The sequence below is a fragment of the Anabrus simplex genome, chromosome 4 (genome assembly GCF_040414725.1).
Source record: "Anabrus simplex isolate iqAnaSimp1 chromosome 4, ASM4041472v1, whole genome shotgun sequence".
NCBI lineage: Eukaryota > Metazoa > Arthropoda > Insecta > Orthoptera > Tettigoniidae > Anabrus > Anabrus simplex.
The window spans coordinates 155646993-155671468 of NC_090268.1; the positions used below are offsets into that span (position 1 = coordinate 155646993).

Sequence of the window (24476 nt, forward strand, 5' to 3'; positions counted from 1 at the left end):
GCATCCGACCCGCAATGCCTCACCTTCCCAGAAACTATTACTGACAAAGGGACTGCATCCAAAGCACAATCCTGAATCGACAATGCTTGATGTCTGAAGGGGTTCGATATCCAGGTCAACGGTCCATGATAATGGCACTTATCACTAATAAAGTAGAACCACGGTATTTCTCAAGTTGCAGTACTAATCAAAGGTAGCGTAAACTCGCGGTGTTCCAAACGTTATGGTACTACTTACAAGTATTGTATGTCGTACAGGTAACGCAGACCTATGGTGTCTTGCACATAATGGCACCACTCAGAGGCAATGCAAACCCATGGTGCACCTCACATAGGTACCAGGCGAGTTGGCCGTGCGGTTAGGGGTGCACAGCTGTCTACTTGCATCCAGGAGATAGTGGGTTTGAACCCCACTGTCCGCAGCTCTGAAGATGGTTTTCCGTGGTTTCCCATTTTCACACCAGGCAAATGCTGGGGCTGTACCTCAATTATGGCCATGTATGCTTCCTTCTCACTCCTAGGCAAAAAAAGAAAGCACCTCATATAGGTGTACTAATCACAAGGACTCGTACTATCCCGTGGTGTTTCTCACACAGTGCGTACAAATCACAGGCAACTTGGACAAACGGTATCGCTCATATAGTGGTACTAATCACAGGCAACACCCAGACCCATGGTGTTTCTCACATAATGGTACAAATCACAGGCAATGTAGGCCCATGATATTCCGCATATAGTGATAATAAATTACAGGTACTGGAATCCCACAGTGAACCGCTCTACTGCTACTAATCGCAAACCTCTTGTGTATTTAACATAGTGGTACTACTCGTAAGTAAAGGCGACCCATGGCTTTCCCAGTGTGATGATGCTAATCACAAGTAGTTTCATTGTTCTAATTTAATCATCCCTTGGTCACCCCCTTTTAGTCACCTCTTACAACAGGCAGGGGATACTGTGGGTGTATTCGTCTGCATCCCGCCAACCCACAAGAGGTAGCGAGAGAGAGAAAAAAGAAAAAGAAGGGATCCGTCACTTTGAAAACCGGAGTAATGGATGAAGAAAGGTACGGGCCACGAAGGGCGTAGAAATGACTCCCTAGGCCTTGAATGCTCTACTACAACCCGGGTTGGTAAAGAACAAGAGTTGACCAAGGGTGGTCAGACAGGATAGATGAAAGTTAAGATTCTGGCACAAGTGAAAGCAGTGCCAGGACTCTAAGGACCTATGGTCGCCAATCCATGCTCTTCAGAAAAGGTGTGTGATATTAGAGCAGGTAGAGAGTAGGTTCTGCAAGATTATGGGCCTACCCTTGTGCACAGAGAGTGCAGGAGCGAAGATGCTGTGTAAAGAGTACATCAAGATGGATATTTTAAAAAGTGCTTGGTTACTGGTGTAGATTAAGAGAAGGTGAAGGGGGCCTGATTCTACAGTCGGCCTACCAAAGTCAAATGGAGGACAATTATGGTGATTACTGGGTGGAGAAGGTGAACAATACCTTAGATAGACTGAGGTTGGGCGAGTTTTATAATTTTAAATGGGGGAGGAGTAGGGGCACACATTGGAAGCATGTGATTAAGAGGGAGAGAGATATTGCTGACAAAGAGCTGGAGGCCGAATGTCGGATGAGGGCTACCCTAAAAATGTTTGAGGGTAAATCAGATGGTAAATTTGAATGGTAAATGTAAAAAGGGTGGTGAGAAGAGGGCTAATCTGGTGGTGGTTAGGTGTATATATTAATAAAGGTTGGATGAAGTTAAAAGTAAGCACGTTGTGTGTATTTGGTGAAGAAAGGAAGGACTTTCATTTGCTGACAGTGTAAAATGCTGGAAGAGAGGTGTGTGTTTAATAAACAACAGTTGGAGTGGATTTCTCATCCATGCAATGGAGATAAGCTTTTGAGGTGGTTAGTGTCAGAATGGAAGAGTGCGGGAAATTTGTGTAGGTTTTTGACAAAAATCAGAAACAAATGTACGGCAGCCTTAAAAGGCAAAGTCTCAGTTGTGCCAAGAGGCGGAAGATCTTAATAGTAGTTTGTCATGACACAGGCAGTGTTAAATCTCGCGATTCAGCACAGAGAAAATGTCGACCTTCCTCGCCGCTGGCTAGCAGCGGGGAAGGGGGGAGGGAAGGTGCTGGCATGTGCCACCACAAGGAGGCATCCTAGCATATGTAATAGATGCTAGATCAGAAGGAATCGGGTGACACATGCCATCACATACCCAGGAAGTGAGGTTGTTTTACCTTGGGTTGCCGTATTTTGCCTTTTTTGTTTTCTATTTAACACAGTTGGCCACGAGGCCAGTGGGTTTACTTTTTCCTTGTTTTTGTGTTTAGTGTTAGGTCCACCAGCATGGTGTATTATATCCTTAGAATGTACTGTCTATGTAGTCTTGGTTTCATGGTTTTTTGTTTTAGCTTGTAACTTTCCTAGTTTTGCTTGGTTGTTTTTTCAATTGAGAATTTCCCTCCACTAAGATAGATTAGGTTGTGAAACTGTAAGATCGGGAGAAAAATAAAGGTTTCTATTCTATTCTACTAAATTTAGTATAATGGTCTATGAATTGTATGTGAACAATAAAATTTCGCTCTAAGTACTTGCAACCCATGCTCCCAAGTTGACAGCCCCTGGGGCCCCTTTTAGTCGCATCTTACGACAGGAGAGGATACCGTGGATGTATTCTTCACCTGCATCTCCCACCCACAGGGGATCTAGTACATTCTAGAATAATCTGTTAGCCACCTAGTCATACGGTCTAGGATGAAGCCTACATTACATGTTGTCCCAGCATACCAGCTGCCTTAAGCGAGGTAGCAATTTTAGCTGCACATCCCACAATAAAGATTTTTCGAAGGCAACTGGCCATTCCTATTATAATGGCAGACTGAGCTATGACTGGTTGAAAAAAAAAATTGGAGCAACCCTTAGAAGTGACCAAAGAGGAAGAGGTGCTAACCTTTAACCATTACATTTCTCAATAAATGAAAGTTCCAACATTGGTAGGCTCAGCAGAACTTCATATTAGGGTAGATTTCAGAGTATCTCCAAAATGTCACTACTAGTAGATGTTTAAAATGCTGCCAAATGCTAAGGGGAGGCCCTCTTCAAGTTAGTAATGATTATACAGGGTGAAGCGTAATTCGCGCACTCGGGCGTCGCAGTGCGACTCCTCACACGCTAGCAATAAAAAAGTCTCTTACAAATTTTCGTCTTGCGAGTATATCCGGTAGAAAACGGACGTTGAAAAGTAGCAATCTGGCAACACTGTAACCATATGTAGGGCAACTACTGCTGTCAGCACGTTCTTATCGTGCTGTACAGTTGGTGCAGTGGGTAGAGTTTTTGGTTGGCATGCAGGAGGTCGATGGTTCGATCCTGGGTTGAGGCGCATTTTTTATTTGCTAATTTCCATCTGACATTACCTACTGTAATACAGTAAGACACAGTTTCTGAGGTCACATGTATCCTACATTTACATTTTTTAACGCTGAAACAATGTAACGTAAGGCCCTAACGAAATGTAATGGACCTGAACGAGGCAAGAATAATAGTTGGTACTAATCTATGGGACCATTGGAGGAGGGTACAAAGAAGGGTGCAAAGAAAACAGGTTTTACATCTAGTAGATGAAGTGGTGCGAATAAATTCACGCCCACGACGGGAAAGGGCGCCTTTCAAAGCTGACCAATGAAAACGATTGTTCGTCCATTTCTAGGATCGTAGTATGTAAGTGCAATGGTTTCTAGAGGACCCGCTGCAATTGCTGTTGACGATTAAGATGCCAGATACCATACCACCTGGACAACATTTACGAAATAAAAAACATACGCCTCAACCCAGGATCGACCACTCGACCTCCTGCATGCTAACCCAAAACTAACACTGCACCAACTGCACAGTATGAGTAACTAGTGCTGACAGAGGTAGTTACCCTACATGTGGTTACAGTGTTGCCAGATTGCTACTCTTCAACGTCGTTTCTCTGCCGGATATACTCGCAAGACAACATTTTGTAAGAGACATTTTTTTATTGGTGGCATGTGAGGAGTCGCGCTGCGACGCCCGAGTGCACGAATTACGCTTCACCCTGTATATATGAAACACTAATGTGTATGTCACACAAAACTCAAGCTCTTGAACTAGAGGGAGTTGAAAGTTGCAGTTTGCAACAAAATCTTCCAAATCGTCTCAATAGTACAGGAAAAGTCTTGTATTTCTTGAAAAGTAAACAGAAATATATTATAGTCCATTGTGCAGTCAGCAGGATCAAATGCACAGATTCATTGTTGCTAGACAATATAAGTTGATCTATTTTAAGTTCATAATTTAGAATGCCATTTTTGGTCCCAGACACGAGCCGTATTCAGTAGATAATAATCCAAAACCGTCGTGTGTACATGTGCGATGCTCAGTCAAATCTATGGTAAGCAGGGATTTGAAATTAAGAGGCATATTCTTAGATGAATCTTTTTTACAGGTCAAGACATGCCTTCATTATTACCTTTTATAGTTTCAATGATTTACTTTATGGGCAAAGCTCAATATTTACCTGATATTCATTCATTACATTCACTTAAAATGTTCACGCATGGCTGTGACAAAGAGAAATTCTTGCTCCAAGAAATGAAGCTGTGAAAATCATGAACAAGCAACTTTTACAAGAATTAGTGTTCTGCAAATGTTCAAGTCTATCGACACTATGTAATACAGATGAGGCTGTTAACTACACAACAAAGCTTTCGAACAATTTAGTCACCTGGAGTACCCTCGAACATCTTGGAGCTGAAGATTGTGGCACCAATCATCCTTCTCAGGAATGTGAATCCTCCTTCCCTCTGCAAGAGAAGACTAGAGGAAGTGGTACCGAATATTAAGACACCATGATTGGACATGCCACGGGCAATGTATAAGGGAAAGTCAATATGTATCTGCAATTTTTCTCTAATTGTTTTTAGGTTGGCTCTATAGCATTGTGTGCTCACCAGCTGCTAGATGGCACCATTGTCTAAGTCTGTGATGGGTTTCATTATCAGATCAGTACAGCTTGTGCTGTTGAGACATAAAAATGGGCACGCCTCTCTCTGTTTGCATCAAAGAATGGCGTTCCGTAATCAGTTTTTTGTGGTGTACAAGGAGCGGAAATTCATAGAACAGTCACTCATCTGTTATTGAGGATCATATCAGTTTTTCAATATTGGCGTCAGTTACAGCTGCAGATGGACCCCCGGATCTTTCCTAGTCTTTCATGCTCGTGCTCTCCCTTATGAACTGTTCAGTCCACTGGTAAACACTTTGCTGTGGCAAAAGATTATCCCTGTATTGTGCTAAGTCTCTTATGAATTTCTGCTCCTGGTACGCCCTCAGACCAAAAAAAACACTGATTACAGAACTGTTCTTCCTTGGTGCAAACAGTGTGGCATGGCCATCTTTGTCACAACAGCGCAAGGTGTACTGATCTGATAATGCTGAAGCCATCACAGGCATAGACAACGGTGTCGTCTAGTGGCTGGTGAGCACATGCCATAGAGCCAATCTAAAAAAAATTGGAACAAAATTCCAGGTACTTAATTGACTTGCCTATGTAGTAGTCATTCCTGAGATTCAAATCACTTTGGATATACCATTTCAATTTAGATGTCTGCAGTCCCTGTTTCTTTGACTTTCGTATATGCATCAAGGCACAAGGACAACCGCTTGAAGTTGTAGGACTCAAATCTTCGGAAACTGTGCTTCTTACCATGGTCAACTGTACATCAGTTGTTCAAGAGTTGGAAAGGCAAATGCACTATACATCTCAGCACCAAATGGAAGGACACTTAATATAGTTTATCCGGAAGCTCTATAAGGAAAAATTAGATTTTTATACAATTTGGTCTTTTATATTGTTTTAATATTTGTACCATCCTCCGACCCAGTATCTTAAACATTGAAAGTAACATTATAACAAAAAATAATGTAATTCATGCCATTTATGTAAAATCAATGTGTGTTAATATAGACCTAATGCTCTTTTGCTTTTAAATAGATGGTATAAAAATATCTAACGGTTGAATTAACAAACTCGGGCAAAGCTGTGGGTACATGCTAGTAATGATAGCCATACGAAATGGAGAGTTACAATTAAAGGCACATTGTGCAGAGGAAAGGGTAATAATAGGCCACTCAGTTTTACATGTAAGCTTTGGGAAAGAAACTTAGTCGGCAGATGCAGAGTTGGTCTCTACTCACAAGTGGCCACGGCTGGTCCGTTGTCCTGATACCTCTGCACTCCGAGAGGCCATCCGAGCAGTGGAGGGGTGACCACGGCTCTACCCTGACTCTACGCCTCTGTATTCAGGAGACAGCTGTCCTGAGAATGGTTTTCCGTGGTTTCCCATTCTCCTACATTAAGGCGAATGCTGGGACAGTTCCTAGTATAGGCCATGGCCACCAACCCTCACCTTCATAAATCTCATTCAAATCTCCTGGCCTGAGATGGCGTTAACCATCTAGGAGGCCTGACCCCCCCCCCCCCTCCCATCAGGGAAGGAATGAAAACGTAGTATGAAACTTTGATTATTTTATGCACATTTGTGAAATTACTAGTTAGTTTGATAGAAGGCAGTTTGGTTTTAGGCAAGGTTACTCCTGTGAAGCTTAACTTACAGGATTTCAGTAAGATAGAGCAGATTCGGGTCAAATTGACAATCACTATTGACCTATCAAAGGCTTTTGACAGGGTAGATCTTGAAGATTGACAAAAATGAGGGGTGTTGGAACAGACAAAGTGATTGGTGGGTAAATTTCTCGAAAACAGAACTTAGCAATTTAGAGTATGGTGAGGAGTTACCTGATCCTGTAATGATTAAGAGAGGTCCTGCAAGGCAGTGTTATCAGACCTCTTGTGTTTTCTTATGAGAGTAAGGTACTGGAATCGCAGATAAAGCTTTTTACAGATGTTATACCGTAAGAGTAATAAGTTATACGATTGTGAGCACGTGCAAGAGGACCTCAAATGTTGGACAGCAGACAAGGCTATGATCATTAATGGGCTGAAAAGTCAGGTTGTAAGTTTCAAAATGAAGTCCTCTGTTTTAACTGTTTTGATGCAATGACGGTAACTCATGGAGATCACCATTTGTTTTTGTTATAGTCATCAATCCAGACTGGTTTGATGCAGTGCTCAATGCCACCCAATCCTGTGCTAATCTTTTCATTTCTACATTTCTATTACATCCTACAACTGCTCTAATCTGCTTGCCATATTCATACCTCGGTCTACCCTACCATTCTTACTGCTTACACTTTCCTCAAAACCAACTGAACAAGTTCTGGGTGTCTGCTCTAGTGTATGGAACCCACACCAGAATTACTCACCAATTAGATTCGGTATCTCTCCATGATTTGATCTACCCATGTCACCTTCAACATTGTTCTGCAACACCACATTTCAAGAGCTTCTATTCTCTTTCTGAGCTAGTTTCACTTCTGTAAAATAACGCACTCAAGACTAATATTCTCAAACAACATTCTAATTCTTATATCAATGTTCAAAGTGAGCAAACTTATTTTCTTAAGTCCTTCCGTGCTTGAGCTAGTCTGCATTTCATGTCATCCTTACATTTGCCATCGTTAGTTATTTACTACCCAAATAACTATTTCTCTACTTTGACTTCATTTCCTAATCTTTTGTTTTGGACTGGCTTTAATCTTGTACTCCTTCCCCAAGACTGTCCATACCATTCACAATTTATCCAAATCTTCTGCAGTCTCAGAAGAAAAAAACCTTAGCAAACCTCAGGACTTTTCCTCTCCTTGTTCTATTACTAAACATTGAAAAATATCTAAGTGTTTAGATGTTAATATAAGGAAAGGATCTTCATTGGGATAATCATGACTGGGATTGCATGAGTTACAGATCTCTTCAAATGGTTGTGGGTTTTTAGACATTATAGTAAGGATGTAAAGTAGAGGGTGTGTCACTGGTAAGACCCCAATTAGAATATGGTTCTAGTGTATGGGACCCACACCAGAATTACTAAGAGAACTGGAAAACAGCACAATTTTTTCTTGGGATTTCAAACAGTGTTACAAACACATTGCAAAATTTGGGCTGGGAAGACATGAAAGAACAGCTGGTTGACTAAGTAGAATGTTTGGACCAATCAGTGAAGATGGTTTGGAATGAGTGGGGTTTATAAAAGTAGGAAAGATATACAATTAAAATAAGGTGGAATTAAAGACAAATTGAGGCAAATATTTTGTAGGATGAAGAATAATTTATCAAGGGATGTTCAATAAATTTCAAACTTCTTTGAAGTCATTTAAGAACAGACTACATAATGAAATATGGAATCAGTCACCTGAGTGACAGCCATAAGTGCAGATGATATAATAATAATAATAATAATAATAATAATAATAATAATAATAATAATAATAATAATAATAATAATAATTGTTACCGTGTTTTTGTGGTAGTTATGCATGAAAGAAGGTGCTGGGTGGTGAATAGGTCTGAAGCTACTAAAGTGATATTAATTTTAAAATTTAACAAGGTTATATTTTCTTTTCAAAATTAGGTAACAACAAATAGAACAGGTACTTAGTAGCCGAAACACGATTGAAAAATACATTTACATAGGTACCCCATTTGGGGCTTCAAAATTCAGAAACATAATTCTTGAGCAATGAGCCCAACCTTACAATGAACACCATACAACAAAGGGGCCGAAAACCCCCAAACATGCCAGAAACATTTGCTTCCAATTACACCCAAAAGCCTCCTTGAGGCAGAAACACAATTTTCAAGAAAGGGCAACTTCCCCCTAAAATACAAGCCTATCATAGGCCACTCCGAACTCCACCTTTAAGCTGTCCTCAAAGGACATATACACAGGGGTAAAATACCCAACCTACTGAGGTCTGTTAAATGACAAGAAGGTTAATGCATGACCTCTAAAATACAATTTGAGAGGAGGCAAACTTGCACTCCTAATACACTTTGATTAAGACCTACTTGGCACTAGGCCGTTAATACAAGGGCTAATCCCATGCTAAAGAGGTGACTTAAGAAAAGAACAATTTGTTTTACGTTATCGAAGAATAGGTTGAGAAAAATAAGTTCACCTCAAAACAATAAGAGTGGGAGCTCGAGAGGGTTAGCACTCTCTATCCCAGTATGTAGCTTAAAAGAGAATAGAAGAAAAGATCGTTACATTTTAGGAAAAGGTTACATGGAGGAACGCTTCGCACCCGCCCCGAGAGTTAAACTGCTGAGCTAGCAAAGAAAGAAGTTATTAATCGGCCATTACCTTGTTGTTGACCGCTGCCGAGGAAAGAGGCGCTTCCCGCCTCCTGAGTACCTTACGCACTGAAAGATGGAACAGAAGTGGCCCGGAGACCCTAAAATCAGCAGTTTATATCCTCTCGCGGAAGGTTCTAGGCGTTAGGGGAATGAAAACACCCTCCCACAAACTTTTTATTGGGTAGGACCCCGCAACCGATACAAGTTGGGGGAAGATACACCAGATTGGTCAGAAATTAATAGAAGAATTTCGGGATTGGATACATTCATAACAAGGGGAAGAAAGGGGTAAATATTGCCAACTTAAACAATGACAGAAAGAAATTTAACAAAGAACAAATTCTTGAAATTAAATTTTCTCCAACAAAATAGTTCTTTGACTCCGCACTAGGTTGCACTATTGTAGATCTTCAGTAGTGTCCTCTAGAAGAGAAAGTTCACACTTCTTACTTCAAGCGAAACAAAAACACATCAAAAATGACACAGTTCTAAAACTCCAAAATTTACAGGTAGTGACATCTTCTGAGAAGGTAGAAAATTAATACCGTCAATAAAGTTCAGACTTCCTCCAGCAGAGGAGTTTCAACAGGCGCACATTTTAAATTAGCGGAGTGGAGGTGTACCGCCCGGTATAATAATAATAATAATAATAATAATAATAATAATAATCTTTTAGAGTTTACCCTGCTCTGAGGCAGTGTCCACTACTTTGCTCTGTCAAATGGGCCTGGTCAGTATAGGTCTGCAATCCTGAGGTGGTCATGCAGGGCTGCAGTCTTTCTACTGATCCTCTGCTATTAACTTGCAGTGCAAAAAGACATCTTTGCCACAATTAATTCCTCTGCTGGAAATATGTAACTCTAAGAGCCCAGACGATTGTCACTCATCCTCTCTGATTGGAGCCACTCCACATCACCAGCATACGTAGTCACGTAAGTGTTGGGTCAGACATCCACCATAGCATCTTTGTTTCATTACAGTGAATTGTTGCTCCATTTCCTTAGTGACCAGCAATCATTTGGCACCATAGAGAGTGACCGGTCAGATGACGAGTACATTTTTTCAGCTAGTCACAAAATTTTCTATTTCAGGACACCAATCATAGTCTGGCATTTAAGCCAAGCATTGCCTACGTGGTTTATTTCTTGCTGAAGGGCCCCATCCACAGGAATTATCTAACTGAAGTATTTAAGTCTTCGTCTTGTGCAATTAGATACATTGTAAATGGTATCTCTTCCGTTAAAGTCTGCGGTAAGAAATTGTCAAACCCTTACCCCATTTCTCTATGGGATCGGGTATGGAGCAAGATGAATCTTCACAGCTGTTATGACCAGATAACCTTCCTGATGTCAATCAAGTCACAGAAGTTGAAGAGATATGTTAAGTGATGTGATAGAGTGAAACTTGGTGCTGGCTTATAGCCTACACCTGTTGAATAGCACCAAGAGGTCTGCTCAAGGAATATCATCCCCATCCGATGGATGAATAGTCATATGCCCTCACTCCACATAAACACTGTCGAGAGGTTGGAAATTGAACCCAGGCTTTTGGCTTGCAATCTAGTGATCAGAAATCATACTACACCACCTCCTGGTGGCGAACATTGATGGTGAAAACACGTACGCCAATGGGACTCAAACCAACTAACCATGGTATCAGACCAGGCTTCTGTAGTGAGAGATTTTCTCTAAATTCATCCACAGGCCAAACTTCAGGCAGTTTTCCCAAACTTGTCCTTGCTCTCAGTGGCATTTCTGGATTGCTCATGGCATTCTACAGTATTCAGCTGCTGTAATGTGTATTCATGAAATACTGTTTTGTTTTTTAGTGGAAATATCACATTTTGAACAGATTGCTCCTCAATTATGATGAAAAGTAGAGTTGAGAGCTGATTATTTCTGATACCAACAAAGATTGGGAATAATCTTAAAAAGCCAGCAACTGACTACACACTGCTTTTGGGACCTTGGTAAGGCCTTCACCTTCCTACTATTTTCTCTGGAACATCATGCTTTTGTAGGGTGCACCAAATCTGCTTGAGGCACATGACCAAACCTTTTCTAGATCAAGAAAGGAAAGGTAAAAATGCAAAGATTTTTTGCACTGTTCTTCCATCGGTAAACAAGCAGCATGAATAGTCGGTTCATACCACAACTTTACACATCATACATACATTACATACATTATCATTATAGACTGTTATGCCTTTCAGTGTTCAGTCTGCAAGCCTCTGAATTTACTAAACGTTGCCACAATCCTCAATTTGCAACTAGTGTTGTGGTCTCATTTAGTTCTATACCTCTTATCTTTAAATCGTTCCTATAATATCTCTACTATAGCATGTTTATCCTCTCATCCTCACCTTATCTTGCTATTTCTCTCTCGTTAATTTACTTGCCCACAGTTCTACATTTCCCTTACTCTCACAGTTCATTCATCTTATTTACATCTTTTTGCCTTTAAAATCTCACTAATTGCACATATCTTTACATTACCATTTTGATTATTATATCATCTCTTTACAAGTTCTCTCTCCATTTACCTTTGTCTCGTCCCTATCTACTATTTCCTCTTCTTAATACTAATATCTACAATCCTTTCATTCTGTCATTACATTAACTGGAACATAACACATTTGGCAACGTAATACAATCTTCCTTCCATATTTACCCTTTTTTTTTTTTTTTTTTCAGTATATTCAGATCTCTCAAACATTCTTCCTATTATTCCCTTAATTTCTTTAAGAATCTAGCTCTAGCCAAATTTAAATATTTTGATATATTTGTTCCTCTTTCCTATTCTCTACATAGCCATGCCATCATCTTATAACCCTTTTCTACTTTTTCTCTCTCTTTCTTATTCAACACTTTCTTTTTCATCTCTTCTAATTCACTACATTTAGAAAATATATGCATATCCGACCATCTCTCTCCACATAAAATAAATCTATCCTTATTTTCTCGACCTATCTATCCTATATTTTTTTGGAACTCCCATAACCCACCAGTATAATCTTCTTTTACCAGTCCTAACCTCAAATTCAGTTCTCAGGTTCATAGTTTCTACCCATTTGTTTAATACTGATACCGAGTCTCTTTCCCTACATTCCATTATTAAAATCTGTCTTTCTATATCAGCCACTCTTTTCCACCCTTCTCCATACCCATTCTTTCCTCTCTCCCCATCTTTCACACCATTGATCTCCTAACCCTAGCTTTTGTAATTTATTTTTGCACTTATTCACCCAGTATTCACAGTTCTCCATACTTTCATGGAACCTATACACCTCTTGTAATAAATCCCCTCCCTTTCCTTCTTCCAATCTCATCCAATACTTCATTACCCTCTTTGCTATAGTAATATCTATCAATTCTTTACATACTAATCTAGTCCCCACATTAGCAGTACAGTTAGGAACCCCCTTCATAATCTTACTAAATTTTGCCACCACCCGGTTTAATTAATTTCTATTCTCCTCTAATTCCCACACTTCTACCCCATATAACATTTTTCCTTTAACCATTGATTGGAACACATTCTCTGAATTTTGTATTTAATATCCAGGAATTTATTCTCTAATACCCCCACTACTGCAAGTGCTCCCCTCCCTTGAAGTTTAGCTCTTTTGGTCTGTTCCTTCCATGTTCCGTTCCTACTAATTATTACTCCTAAATACTCAATTTTTCTCTGGTCTGATTTCTTCCTGCTCTACTATCCAAAATTTTTCTTTCTTGCCTTTCCTTTTCCTACATACCATTATCTGCGTCTTCTGTACATTTGTTCTAAGTGCCCATCTTCTAGTATATTCCACCACTTCTAGCCCTTTTTTCAACCCACTTGCTGTTAGTCCCATAATCAATAAATTGTCTGCAAATACCAGTCCCGGTATCTCCTGTTTCCTTATCCAAGGACATTGCCAGCCCTTGCCTCCATGTCTAATATGTTGTTTATAAACAATAAAAATAATATCGGTGACAGCTTACAGCCTTGTCTCACACCCCTCTTCGATTCAATACACTTACTCAATTCACCCCCCTGTAATTTAATTATCACTATTACTTCCTCATATATTCCTTCTATTGCCATCCTCATTTTCTTTGATAACCCAATATCCCTCAATCTAGTAAACACCTCCCTATTCACTGCATCGAAGGCTTTCTCTAAATCTAATGCTGCTACATATAATCTCATGCCTGCTATCTTGACATTCTTCGTAATTAAGGTATCCAAAATCCATATATTATCCACTGTATTTCTCTTTTCTAAACCCACTTTGATACTCCAATATCCTTCCATACTTCCCTGCCCAATTTCTAATCCTATTGGCTAAAATTCCTGTATACACCTTCGACAGCGAGTCAAGGAGTGTTATTCCTTTGTAATTATTAGGATCACTTTGACTCCCTTTATTCTTGTATATAGGACATTAATACTCCTTTTCTCCATTCGCTAGGAAATTTCGCAGTTTCCCATATCTTGTTAAGAAATTTAACAATCGCCTTCAACATCGATTCATTTGTGCCTACTTCCTTCCATACTCTGTTAGTAATACTATTTGCCCCACCCGCTGCTTTCGTTTTTATTTTACTTTAGACAGGAAGTAATTAATGTGTTATCTCCTCATCTAGTAACTGTATTCCTACTTGTAATTCTCTTGTAATATTATGCTTATATCCCCATGCCAGTCTCCTCTCCCACTCAAAAGACCTGTAAAATATCCTACCCACTAATTTTCCTCTATGCTTGTTCCCTTCCCCGTAGGCCTAGTTCTCTTTAGTTTGTTTCCCATATCCTCTCAAATCTTTTCTCTTTGCAATATCTGTTCACTCTTTCCGCTTCTCTTTCCAGCATTTATTTTTCTCGTTGAGAAACTTCTTGTATTCTCTTCTTAATTTACAATATTCCTCTTTTTTCTTGTTTCCCTCCTTTCTTAAACTCTGCTAGTGCTGGCATAACTACCTCACGTTCCCTCTTACAGTCTTCATCAAACCACCGCGTGGCTCTGTTTTTGTCTCCCTCTTCTCTTGCCTTCACTTTCTTTGTCTTCTTCTTCCAGCGCCCTTTCAGATTCTACCCTTACACTATCTCCCCTCTCACTTAGCTCCAATCTCAATTTCTCAATCGTAGTTTCACTCCAAATACACTTCCATCCCTCCTTATGCCTCACCCTCTTACCTAACTCTCTTCCCTTCAACATTATCCTCTCTTAATTTTATCTTAATGGGCATGTGATCTGTAGTCCCACATTCTACCACCTCAAAACTTATTTTCCTTAAAGCTGTTTCCAAGCTTACTCCTATATCTACCACACTCCCTCCCTTCGATGTGATGAATGTCAATTCTCCCATACTGTCTCCCTTCATCCATCCATTTAAGATATATAATTTTTCTATAGCACATAGCTCTAGCAACTTTACACCATAACTATTTATATCTTTGTCTTTATTGCTTCTTCTGTACTCTCACTTTGGTATCCTCCCTCCCATAATTTGGTACCCTATTACTCACTCTTGCATTCCAATCTCCTATTAATATCTTTCCATCTTCCACATATGCACCTTTAATTTTATTTATTTCTTCAATCAGTTCTTCAAAAAAAATTTATTCATAAACTGAATCCTTAGGATGATTGTACAATAGAGCTAGACAAATTGCCTCCTTCTCTTCACTTCCCATTTTAACTCTAAACCACACCACCCCTTCTACCTCGTTCTGTATTCTCTCTACTCTCCCTACTATCTCATTTTTTTATTAAAACTGTTATCCCACCAGGATTTCTTCCCATCCTCCCTATTTTTTTCTTAGTGACGTTGACTACCCTATACCCATCCCATTCAATTTATATCCCTTTCCCTAACCAAGTCTCTACTAGGGCAATGATCTCAAACTCCTTGACTAATTTCTCTATTTCTTTATTCCCTAGCTTCCCCATCAACCCCTCAATATTCCACAACCCTATCGTCATATCTAGTTACTTATTCCCTCCCCTTTCTGCTTCTGTGCTTCTCCACTTCCACCCCTACTCCTTGTCACTCTTCCTTGCAAGTCTTCTCCATCTCTCTCCTCTTCCTTTCTCTTGTCCTCCTTCCCTTTCTGGGCCGATGACCTCGATGTTAGGCCCCTTTAAACAAGCATCATCATCCTCCTTCCCTTTCTCCGTGCCTACGCCTTTTTTCCCATAAATCCTTCAAACTTAATGATCTTTCCTTATTTGGTACCTGTCTTCTCTCCATTTTATTTTCTGTATTCCTTTCCCTCGGGGAGGGTGAATTCTTACGCTGCTTCCTATTGTCTTCAATAGCACTTTTCACTTCACTCTGCACCACTTGACACATTACTTGCTTCCTCCACCTCTACGCTGCGCTGACTCTGCAGTCCCGACCATCTGGTTGCTGTCTCTGCTGTTCAGCAGTTCTCTACTTTCTGCACCTGATAAGATGTGGACTTCGCTCACTTCCGTGATATCACTCTCCTCTACGTCACTGCCACTTCTCCTTGTGCCCTTCCTTGCTACTTCCTCTGCTGTCAAGGATTCCTTCTGCTGTTGTTGGTGTTCAAGTTTTTTTAGCCAGCTTACCCTCCATATAAGATTCCATCTGCCATCTCCAACCACCAATTGTTGCCCTCTAATAATATATGCTTTAAGGCCTTGTTTCATTGCATCTTTTAAGTGTCTGTTCAGGATCCTGTTCTTCTCGATGGCTTCCCTGTTCATCTCCCTTCTTATCCACACTTTCTCTCCTTTTAAATTGCTCGAATTTATCACAATGTCAGCCATCAACGTGGATAATAATTTCACTCTGATGGGCCTTTTTCCCTTAACTTTCCCCACACAATGCACATCGTCTATATCAACTTCATTAAAGTTGATCTTCATCCTATTCTGTACCACTTCCACCACTTTGTATACTAGTTCCACTTTTATCTTTTTCTTCTTGAACACCATATTTAAAAATATTCTTTCTCACACTATCTTGCACACCCCTCTCTACTAGTCTCTGAGTTTCTCTCAGGTCTCGCTCCAAACTTCTTACTTTCTGTTTCAACAAGTCCAACTCATCTTTATTACATCCTTCCTCTTCTAATATCTTCTTTACGTCTTCCTTAATACTCCACTTTAGGTCCATAAATTCCTTGGATAGCTCTTGAAACATTTCCTTTATTTGCTCCGTCTGACAAGCCATTTATCTCTTATCGCTTCAAACTCTTCCCATCCAATAGAACCCACTGGACCTGGGCCAGGATTAACTTCCACTCCTATTGTCAACAGCACCATCACCACCGCCGCCACCAGTAGAGTAGCCACCATCCTCCTTTTTTCAGCTCCATTCTTGTCTCCATTCTGCTTCCCTTTATACAGTTCTATCTACCTGTCACTATCCTGTACTGTGTCAACGTATTACCCATTGCTCCGCGCTCCACTCAGCACATCCGCACTCCTTGCTGACTGAAAGACTGGCGTAAAATGCTGCACATCACATCAGTTACTTTCGTCTCTTGCTAGTTCACCCTACAAGATTTCCAGACTAGTCGTTGGGAGGTCTGATAACTTCCCTTGTCTAACTGTCCAGAAAGGGATGGTGGTGAAGTATGTCTGCTTTAAGTTAGAATCATTTGTCATTTTAATCTTGCTCTATGCACATCCGTTTTACTCTGGAAACTTTACATCTTCTAACAAGGGAACTATTGAGAAGTTCACATCAAAATGGTGACATTTTGCAAAGAGGATATCAAAGCATACAATGACATTTTGCAGAGAGGAACAAGGGGATCATAAAAAGCAATGTACAAAAGTTTAGCTGCAATTTTGAATTGGAAGGTGTTTGAATACTGGTATTTGCTTTTCAACTGGCTGATGTTCCACTGTTTTGCAATTGCCAAAGTACTCATGAGCGGATTATTGCAAACTCTGTCTAGGATTGCTTCCTCGTTCTCACCAGATGTTACTTTTCTCTCGAACAGGTGGTACTCTTTGAATCGCTCCTGTTCTCTGTACAGTCTTTCAACACTGCTGAAAGTACAGTACTTGCAGTTGGATGTCTCCTTTCTGGTACAGACGTAGTGCCTGGCATGCATTTTTCCTTGCTTACCCATACCTGTCTCTGGTATAGTGGTGAGTGTGATCAGCTGCTATCCATGGAGGCCTGGGATGATTCCTGGCTCTGTCACAAAATTTTAAGTGGTACAAGGGCTTGAATGGAGTCCACTCAGCCTCTGGAGGTCAATGGAGTAGAGTGGGGAGATTAAATTCCCTCAGCCATTCTTGAAGTGGTTTTCAGTGGTTTCCCACTTCTCCAGGCAAATTCTGGGATGGTACCTAACTTAAGGCCACGGCTACTTCCTTCCCCGTTCCTTCCAATCTTCTCATCCCCCACATGGCCCCTGTTCAGCATAATAGGTGAGGCTGCCTGGGTGACTTACTAGTCCTCCTGTCCAGTATCTTACGCTCCAGCATCATATTGATTTAAAAAATTCAGTGCTGGAGGATTCGAACCATTAATAATACGTTCTGCAAAATTGCTAGGCTAGCATTTAACCCCATGCAGTGTGTGTGTGTGTGTGTGTGTGTGTGTGTGTGTGTGTGTGTGTAGATTAGAGTACATTACTCGGTCAGTTCACTATTTCCTATGCTCATGTCACTGTAACCTCGTTTTAATCATTAATTTTGTGCTTTGCTTCACCCATTCATTAGGCATGACATATTAACATAGTAGACTAATGTAGATAAATTATTTAAATGATGTAATGTTTTTCAAACGGACTGTCAGCTGTAGTCATTGCTTGCATGCTGAGCTAAGTATTATTTACCACAAGTTCAGAAATATGGAAGGTCTACAGAAAAAGGGCGAGACTAATGTAAATATAAAATGTTCTCTTTAGTATCACAAAGGATACCAATATAGAAATATTGACTTTGACATTTTCACATGCTTGTTGGGCTGCATAAAACATTAGTAGGTGCAAGAGAATCAGCTGGTATATAAAATCAATATTTTCAAGATGCATTCTTTTGAGTCTCTACTGTAAATGTTACAAAATAATTTTTAATTAGATTGCTGCATTTTCTTAGTGCTTTCACTGTCCGTTTGGTAAAGCAGCACTCAAATATCATGTGACACTGGGGTTAATTAATTAGTCCTAAAAGGGAGTTTTAGACATGATTTAATGTATCTGCTTGAACTTGTTGGAGCTGATGTGGCATGGACTCGGTAAGCTTCCTAAAGTATTCTTTGTTCAAAGCCATCTCCTTGGGTGCCTCCAACATAATGACCCACAAAGCATTGTGCAAAAGTGGGAGAAGGTGCGGCCAGTGGCTTTTTTTAATGGCGTTTTCACCTTGCCCATGTGTGCTTAATGGGGTTAGCCTGGAGCTTGAGGGACCCCACTGATAATGTCAATGGAGCCCTGCTCGGAAAATGAGCCCTGAACATGTGGATTGCCTTAACTGGATGGTACTTTCACTCAGTCATAATATTCTGGCACAAGACTTCTCTATTCAATGAAGCATTTAAGCCCCATTAGACGATATCTGCTCCAGACAGATATGCAGCTGCTATGTGAACATACTGCTATATATACAGAAATGGACAAAAGTATTCATACCCCAACCCATCCAAAACAAAATGTTTTATTGCTGGACCAATATGGAGTACAGGTAAAAATTACAAACCCAAAGTTATACCTTGTACAGCAGTGTACATTAAAAAGCACAAAATGAACTGGAAGTAAATAACAGTACATAAGAAAGCAACAAATTCGTACTGCATGACACTATTTGTCTGGACATAAGTATTCTTACCATATCTCAGAAGAGTTCACAACTCAATGAAGAAACAGATATTACCAATGAATATTGAATTTTCACGACCACATTGTAATCGAAACCGAATTTCAACCTATTAGGTCGTGTTACGTACATTTAGTACGTGTTGAAGAGATGTTAAGTACAGAACAAAAATGGCCAACCAGACACTAGTGGGATCTGAACCCACAACCTCCCGATTTCGCATCGGTTGCTCTACCAATTGAGCAATGGTGGCCTACGCCATCTTTGTTCTGTTGGAAAGGATGTAAGCTACAGGTCTGGTACTATTACCATCACACTGTAGGGTGCGTGTAAGTTGCCCGTTGAGGGCCAAGTCAATGAATATTGAATTTTCACGACCACAGTATGATAGTAGTAGTACCAGACCTGTAGCTTAGATCCTTTCCAACAGAACAAAGATGGCCTAGGCCACCATAGGTCAATTGGTAGAGCAACCGACGCAAATTCAGGAGGTTGTGGGTTCGGATCCCACTGGTGTCTGGTTGGCCATTTTTGTTCTGTACTTAACATCTCTTAAACACGTACTAAATGTACGTAACACGACCTAATCGATTGAAATTCGGTTTAGATATTACCAACTCGATCAGTAGTGAGATTTTTTTTGCCTTTCCTGTATATTATTTCTTTTAACCTGCTGGGCATTGAGAACACCAGTTTCCTTGTTAGTTCAGATGAAATGTTCCCCCATTCTTGTAACTGTTTTAAGTGTGCTTCACTTATGTGGTGTTTTCTTAGTCTGGACTCCAATTCACTCCATAGATGTTCTTGGGGTTGGTATCTGGCAATTGGGGACGTGTTTTTGATGTGTGCGGCATGTTGGAGTACCCACAAACTAACAATTTCTGCTGTATGTACGAGGTCATTGTCGTTGGAAGTAAAACTCGTTAGCAATCCCAAGCTTTTCGGCACTTTTGTGAAAGTTTTCTTTCAGGATGTCCAAATATTGAAATCTGTCCATAGTCCCCTCGATAAATACCAACTCCCCGACACTTGAAGCGGCCATTGAGCCCCACACCATAACCCCCCACCGTGCTTCAGTGGTAACGAGGTTCTGTTCATCAAGCTCTGTGTTAGGGAGTCTGGACACTAAAATGTGTCCATCACTTTGGAAAATATCAAATTTACTCATCTGTAAACATCACTGTCGACCAAAACGCTTCATCTTTCGCCACATATTCTTTTGCAAATTGTAGTCTCTTCCATCGATTCACTTTCGTTATGTGCGGTTTCTTTCTTGGGACCCTAGATCGATACCCAGAACGATGAAGGACCCTCCTTACTGTTTTTGTGTGACACTGCATGATGGAAATAATCTGCCATCTGTGATGCTATTGCCAAAGATGTGTGTGGTTGTTTTTAAATTGTGGTTACTATGATCTTGTCCGGTCAGTTTCTTCAGACATCCACTTCTTTTCTTGCTTATAAAAACACCCTGTCCTTTTAACCTTTGTATGATGCTTTGCACAGTTGTTTTACTTCTTCCAATTACGTTTCCGAACTTGGAATACAATTCTCCTTGGTGGTGCAGGCGTAGAATAAGTCTTCTCTCTTCAACAGAATTTTCCCTAGTTTTCCTCGCCATTGGACTAGTACCGTCTGTGACCAGCTGATCAGACAGTCTCTGTCCGCATCTACTACACAACTAATACCACGAAACACAAGTTTCTACTTACTCGATCAAACCCCATTTTTACATATAAGGTATGAATACTTATGTCCAGACAAGTAGTGTCATGGAATGCACATTTGTTGCTTTGTTATTTACTTCCAGTTTATTTTATACTTTATAATGACCACTACTGTACAAGGTATACGTTTGGGTTTGTAATTTTGACCTGGACTCCGTATTATACCAGGAATACTGTTCTAAGTTAGTCCCTGATATGTGAAGTTATGTTACCCGCCGAGCGAGCTCATCCTGCATCCCGCAGCCTGCAAGCATGCCAGCTGAGAGGGACGAGGAGTTGTGACGTCACAAACTATGGAACTCGGTCAAGGCCATGTTGTGTCAGCAGATAGAATGTTCGATTCTTTCCATTGTTAATTTCTTTTGAGTGGATTAAGGTACGAAGAGATGAACTACGTCGTCGTGTAGCCCAATTTTTTATGATTGACTCCAAAGTTTGAAAGAAATATGTTTAGAGTTAAGGGAGATATTAGCAGTCACAATTTCTTGGATACCGCATAGAAAGGAAGGCATTCCGCCTGTCAAGCCCCTATACTGAATAAAAAAATACGGTATTAAAAAGAGAGTAGCAATCATGTACAAGGCCTTAATTAGGCCAATAATAACTTACGCAGCCCCCGCCTAGGGCCACACTGCTATGACGAATCTGGATAAGCTGGAATTAATACAAAATAAATGCATTCGAGCAACGGCCAGACTCCCGTCTGACAAACCAATACGCCACCTACGCGAAATTGCGAGTGTCGGCTCGATAAGGAACACATACGAAAACAAACACTCCGAATGTACACAGTCATACTCCATGCTGAAACACATTCTCTTCAGCCACAGGGTTAGGAGGCCGGAGGTCCAAAAACTCCCACCCCCCCCTCCTAAGCTGACACAAACTCGCTACACTGCTCCACTTAATATTATGCATACGCCACACTGCAAACACCTGTATATATGTACATCTCTATGTCTTTATCCTAGATTATGTTATGTTGTGTTACGTTATGTTTCAGATCTAGCCACCACAGGGAACCAAGCGAGGGAGGATTGAGAGAAGAAACACACCATGACGAAGGCAACACAGCCATAATAAGAGACGACCCAATCCACCCCCGCCTCCCGCCAGAGACAAGGGAGTGGACAGAAAACCTACCCTTGCAGCTGTTATTTAAATCATGTAAATATTTAATGCCCTATTTTACAGAATGAGAGTGGAAGAGCGGCCTGCACTCTACAGAGAAACATAAATGTATATATGATGTATGTATATAGTATAGTTACAGGTTGCAGAGACAGTGTGCCACCAACACCACAAAGAAAGGACATCAGGCGAGAAAGAAGCCCCTTACCTTAAGTAAGGCTTGGCTCTACTCCCCTTCTCCTTAAAGGAGACTTGGCACCAGGGACCGCTGGCTGCTGAACCAAGGGACTAACCTGTGGCCCAAAGCCCAGACACTAGCGGACTCTAGCCGTACCAGTTAGTGACAAGGACTGATTCTCATAATTGACAAAAGCAAGGAAAATGGTTATGACTGCATGACACATACTCCTAACACAACCTCTGGACTTTCCCAGCCCACATACTTACATGTGCTATCAAAAGATGTCAGGTTTTGCATGTAGGCTCTTCTTTTCAGCCTGTCGGCAGCCCTGAAAATGGTTCTCCGTGGTTTCCCATTTTCACACCAGGCAAATGCTGGGGCTGTACCTTAAGGCCACGGCCACTTCCTTCCCACTCCTAGCCCTTCCCTGTCCCATAGTCGCCATAAGACCTATCTGTGTCGGTGCGACGTAAAGCAACTAGCAAAAAAAAAACATGCCTTGTAATCTGTCTAACATGTAAACAGGCAGATACTCCTTGTATTACTTCCCCCTCTTCCCAGCTCTCTCTTTCTACTTAGAAACTAATAGCATGTCGGCAATGTAGATTGAGTTGATAGCCATGACGGGGGAGCTGGCTATGGGGCCCCCCGTACCACAGTCAAGGCTGGACGGTCGGCTGTTGGTCATTCTGCTGCAGTGATGTAAGTTGCCAGTTCAACTCTCCGTTGAAAGTTCAAGTCCACGTACTATTGAACTGATTCTACAACACATCTACAAGACATAAGATTTGCAGTATCGTTTGTGTGTGGTAATAGGAATTGCGTATAAGTTGAGATGTGAACAGTTCAGGTGTTTAACTATTTACAAGAACAGTGTGACTCAAACTTACATTTCCTCACTAGTACGATATTACACTACCAAGTACTTAAACGTAATTTGATCTTTGTATTACAAGAGATGATACAATTTGAATGACTTAAACTTTACAAAGTTATTTAATATTGAATGCTGAAAGTGATAAAACTTTGTAGTTAGTGAAATGTCAAAACTGTACACCATAATTTTGTATTTAACCCTGACAAGTGATAAAACTATGCTAATAGTGAAACATAATTCAGTATTTGACTGTTGAGGTGATTGAATTTTGTGGTAGTAAAATATCAAAGTGCATGATTACTCTACCAAAGTGTTAGAAAATTTCATTAAACTATACGTTTGTTACAGGTGACTGACACAATTAGTTGAATTTAACAGTGCTGTCGAACTTAAGATTTATTTTCCGAGTGACCAGATTCTTGATTGAACAAAATCTCGGAACTGTGGTTAAATAATCTGGTGCAGTTAACATTTCTTAATTTTCCAGATAGGACTTATGTTGAACCCAGGATGGTTCTAGACAGGACAGTAGTATTTTTTTGCCATTATTCAATCGTGAACGGGACTAAATTCACGGAACATATTCTTTTTCCTTTTATTTCAAGAATTCATTCGAACTTGAACTGTGAAAGGTTTGAAAGAGGAATCTTATTTTCTACGTCATTATTCAGCCAATGTTCTCATATTTAACTTTGATAAAGTGACACATTTTTTTCTGTTGCTGATACATCACAGATTTAATTAAGAGTTCACTTTATTACTTACCTCAATCCAGTAGTAATAACTGTGTATGTCAAGCTCAGTGATATTACATCGCAATTATCTAGTGTAATCACACTGTGAGAACAGCTTATCACTTGTGATTTGATTAAAATTGCCATTAACAATAACTTTGTTTTTGCAGATCAAATACTTCGAGTCCATTTCGAATCCTAGTGCAGTGTTACAACCAAGACTACGAGTGCTCCTAGATCATCCAGATCTCCTAGATATTCTAGACCTTCTCGGAAGATGGTGCCACTATGAACGAACCTTGCGATCCCGCAGTGTACCAGGACCAGCTCAATCCCAGGACAAATACTTGTTGTAACTGCTGTGCTGAGGTGATGTTGAATTCTGATTTTATTTTATGAATAAACTTTTGAGCAAAATTAAAACATTCCATTATACTTAATTTACTTCCCTCTCCTCTGTAACAAATCTGATAGACCGGACACCCCAGTGTCGAGTCTCATGTTCAGCCAGTAGTCGGAATCAACTTTTACAGAGAGGGAAGAATAAGTACAAATGGCGCCCCAGACGTATAGGGGCCGATCTGAATAGCATACTAGGGCGCATACATATAAATGACGCTTCTAAAGTATGAGTCGATCTGAATAACATAATAAAGTGAATAAGTATAAAATCAATTTAAATCAGCATATTAACACAGATGCTCAGACTTTCAGAACTTGATCTGAATAAATATTCTAAGTGTACCAATAGAT

General features: G+C 40.3%; 1 long non-coding RNA gene across 2 annotated transcripts in view; it reads left to right on the forward strand.

Annotated features, from left to right (window-relative positions):
- LOC136872527 (uncharacterized) overlaps positions 1-24476 on the forward strand; it is a 71969-nt gene that overhangs the window by 39195 nt on the left and 8298 nt on the right. The window contains exon 3 of one of the 2 annotated variants that reach the window (XR_010859937.2): positions 23894-24089. The exons of the other annotated variant lie outside the window; for it this stretch is intronic. This is a non-coding gene — a long non-coding RNA (uncharacterized lncRNA). Of the gene's footprint in view, positions 1-23893; positions 24090-24476 lie in introns of those variants that run through there. 2 annotated transcript variants of the gene reach the window in all.